Source organism: Varroa destructor, unplaced genomic scaffold (genome assembly GCF_002443255.2).
Source record: "Varroa destructor unplaced genomic scaffold, Vdes_3.0 BEIS01000007.1, whole genome shotgun sequence".
NCBI lineage: Eukaryota > Metazoa > Arthropoda > Arachnida > Mesostigmata > Varroidae > Varroa > Varroa destructor.
In genome coordinates this window covers 19,865,806-19,870,016 of record NW_019211460.1, presented here as the reverse complement: position 1 = coordinate 19,870,016, position 4,211 = coordinate 19,865,806, and the positions used below count along the sequence as shown (strand labels likewise).

Genomic DNA, 4,211 nt, shown 5'->3' with positions numbered 1-4,211 from the left:
TAAGGCGTAATCAGCAGAAGATTTTTATCTTTTCAGTGTCCGTAGCTTCATTTAACCGCTGTCGAACTTCGCTTCCATACACAGATGGCATTGATTAACATAAGAGGCAAGTTCTTCCGTGTGCTGAGATGAGCGTTGTTTGTTAGCCGATTGTATTTCTCATCCATTGTAGCCGGAAATGGTCGGACGTGGTGCGGGCGGCTATAGTCACAATGTTTATATTACGGCGGCGTTTGGATGGGACGTACTTGATGTTGATGTCGATAGCATCAGAGACAAAGTCGTCATCGAAATAGACGCGGCATTTGCGGTCACTTTAACCTTGAGCGTGCTAAGGCGTAAGGGACTTCATTCACATCTCATTAATCACAAAGTTTACGAGTAAAGTATCGCAAAGCGGCGAGTATCGCCACTCATCGATGCAACTGGCTCTTGTTGCAACTGACAGCTTTTGTTGACAACAAAAACATCGAATCTATTAGCGATAGTTCCGTTTCGTGAACACAGCTGGCCGACAGTGTAAAGCTGGCGTACTAAACGTAGAAAGCGAGACACGATGCGATAATATTAATGATCAAGAAAAACAAGGGAAGTTCCCTATATACATATATAAAATTACAAATGATACGACACAATGTGTATCGCTTATCGTGTGTTCTCACTTGTTCTTACAGCAGACGTCTGCGCTGCATTTTCGAATAGTACTCCTCGGTGTTATGCAATAACGTCTATCGACCTACATAAACTCGTTTAACATAGCACCTACGCGGTAGCTGAGGTTTTGCTGATGCAAATTAAAGTTAGAGGAAACTTGCGCCCATCGTTACGTGAATGCACACACGCACACACACACACACTGTTACCTGCGTCGGCGTTCGGCATAAAGAAAGCAAGAAGGTTATACTTGACAAAAACTGACCAAAATAAATATTATCGTTACTTGAAGAGTGCACTTGTGGGTATTCCTTCATTGGTTCGCTAAAACAAACATTTTTAAATTCCTATTTCAAAAACGCCTTCGTGAATACACACACACGGAGCTTTTTGTTTTAACAGTTGGCTTACATCGTGTTTTTAATACTTTAGCCGACACTGCAGTTACACTAACTGTACTTAGATCAAAACAAGGATGCTCACAATCCTCAAGGATGCAACTGAATAGCGCTTTTACTGCTACGTCTGTTTTGGGTTTGTTTTTAAAAAGAGATGTGTACACGGAAGTTGCTTTTCTATCCCTCCATGCTACTGCTAATCTCATCGTAATTAGAACAATTATTATCTATTGTGATCCTCTTTATTCTCAAATCCCGCCTTTCTTTAAGGGATTTGTTCATCGTGACAACGAACAGCGCTTGTTTTTATAGAAAAGTTAAAGTTAAGGTAGTTCGAATTAACGTGTAAAACTGTTGTGACTGAATAAGGGATTTTTCGAGTCGTCATTGTGGACAGTAAAACAGAATTACTGTGGTCCTACACACGGGCACACACACACAGATATATATAAAGCCGCTCACACTTAGAGACAAACAAACAGGCAGGCAGGCAGGCAGGCAGCCAGCCAGCCAGCCAGCCAGCACTGTCGAGCAAAAACAATTAGTTATGCTTGAACATTGCGATCAGGCGACCAAACAAGCGGACAAGCAACTAAGCCCAGACAAAGCCCATTCTTTCTGCTGGGCCTCTCCTGTGCTTGCCTCCAGTGGCCCCAGCAGCATGATGCAATGCGATGGGTGTGAGTGAATGCTTGAGAGTCTGTTATGGGCTTCTGCTGTTAAAGAGCGCAGGTTTACTGCTGGCCACAGTTATATACCTACCGTGGCCCGCCGTTGCCTGCTGGTATTCAGAACAAACAGTAACAAGATAGCTGGTGAAAACGCGAGTAGGTACTACTGATTGCAGAGTTTGCACATGGCGTCGGAGCTGATGGACAACGACATCTACTAAATAGCCATTGTGCTAATAATAATAGTAATAATATAAAGGTCGAAGTGACATAGATGTGACAAGTACCAGGATAAATCCTGCTACTTTCCTGACATATCTTGAGCGGATTCTGACTATGTCGCGGCGTCACAGAACATTTTGTGATTCGATTGGTTCACTGTGCCTCTACTATAACCGGAGAACAGCCACCATTCGTTGTAATACTGAGTTATGCATGGAATACTTAATCCAGATGATTATCTGGGTCGGATCCAGATTACCTCCATATGTTACACGCTTTATTGTTCGCTGGAAGAACGCCTAACGCCACGCGCTGCCATGTACAAACGGTTGCCAATTAGCTTTATTGAAAATTTAATCGAGGATTGTATGACGAGACGTTCTATCTAGCAGTGTCTAATAGTAGATTCACGTGCCTTTACAGATAAAGCAGCGGGCGGGCTTCTCTCAATCTAACTCACATGCTAACCATTGAATGTATTACGAGTGTTTTGTTCTAGTTAATAGGTTACCAAAATCAGGTTTGCCCGCACTAGTCGTACTAACCTAATGCTAGTAAGAGGCCTGTAATACCATGTTTGCCCAATACGCTTTGTGCTAGCTCGAAAGAAAGGTGACCAAAACGAAATTCATTGCACACCGTCTCCCCACACATATATATATATAAGAACGTCTTTTAAGTGGTATTTATTGATCGATCTTCAGAATGGACAAGCAAAACCACTGGCTGTTACAATATTGATTGAGTTAGTTCGAATTTCTTGGCGATGCCTGTTGGTCAGCAGTAATAACAAGTGTACAATGGTGCTTTAAATGGGACAGCGTTAAAACGTTGATGGTCGTAGTGTAAGCGCAGGCAACCGAAAGGTCGATTCCGTTCGTCTTTTAGGGTGGCCATTGGCCCTAAAGCAATTATGTAAATATAATAGTTGGAAGGACAAATTCTTGTGCGAATTAAGCGCTTCCGCTTACCGTTGGCTATTCGCAGTTGTCGTTCGACAATGGCGCTTGGCGAAAGTGTCGACAAAGACGCCACACCAGCGCGCCACCCGACGGCGAAACGTGTGCTCCAAGCACTGACTCAAGGAAAACAAGAATAGATATATGTACATATATATATATATATATATATATAGGGAAAATAACGCTGTCATAGAGCAGTGGCGGCAGTCACGGCGCTTCGTTGAATATTCTCAGAGTTATCGAGAAGAACAGACGGACAAGTGTTGTGTTCTGACTTCGAGTGGAGGAGAAACATTTGATTCGTTACGACAACAGCGCTACGGCGAAGATAACAGCAAAGGTAAAGCCTACCACTGTGCGGTCGACGGAACTGTTACTATTATAGTTCGCTTTTCCCTAATGAGTCCTCAACGGTTTTTGCCGCGGCGTGTAACGACGCCAGGCAAGCTGCGAGGTAAAGCCGCGTTGGAATTATAGCAAATATTACTAACACGATCGGACAACTGACTATTAGTACGCAAAAGGTGCGGGTCTAAGCTCACTCCATTTGCTTGCCATTTTTTAACCATCCGATTATATATGTATATCGACGAGACGATAATGTAATAGAGAAAACACAGGAACACAAACAGTGTTTAATCATCAAGACAATGGTGGTGCAAATGATTCTCCACACATCGATAACGGATATTGGTCGAATCAAGTGTGTTATCGATAAAAGTACTCCATTTGATATCCCTTGTTTCATCTAGTTTCCAACAGACGCTCGCTGTCGATACCTCTTCCCTGCTGTTTACTGGATGACCACTGTGACGTCATAGGGGCTTGGTCCGAGCAACAGCACTCTACTCTAGCTAGGTAATTATTGTCCTTTTATTTTTTCGAAACATTTTTCTCTAATAATAACATTTTCTAAAGTCTTATTGTATGTTGCGGCGATAGTTTTAGATTAGCTGAAAGGCTGCTTACAATAGAGAGTAGATGTTTTTATCTTGCGCATATAATTTACAAGCGATACAAAGCTGCCAGACGTGATACTTCGTAGCAGAACTATACAATATCACGTACGCTGTATGGCCTTACAATGATCTCTCGGTCAACAGAATCAATAATGTGGCTAGAGGTCTTGAAGGACTATAGGCTAAACAATCGACAGGAGTCGAACTCATTTAGTTAAAAGCTTTTTTTTTTTCGTCATCGCATTGAACGAATAGTGCGGCTGAATATCAATATACCACAAACGAACGAGCGAAAACTCAGGACACGTAGTTTACTAGCGGAGCGTTCACCGATAGCTAAGTGCC

At 42.6% G+C, this 4,211-nt stretch overlaps 1 long non-coding RNA gene across 2 annotated transcripts in view; it reads left to right on the top strand.

Moving 5' to 3' along the window:
• LOC147754427 (uncharacterized) overlaps nt 1-605 on the top strand; it is a 2,696-nt gene extending 2,091 nt beyond the window's left edge. The window contains exon 3 of one of the 2 annotated variants that reach the window (XR_015317562.1): nt 85-605. This is a non-coding gene — a long non-coding RNA (uncharacterized LOC147754427). Of the gene's footprint in view, nt 1-36 lie in introns of both variants that reach the window. The other variant, XR_015317561.1, reaches the window with a different exon arrangement.
• The last annotated feature ends 3,606 nt before the right edge of the window (nt 606-4,211 follow it).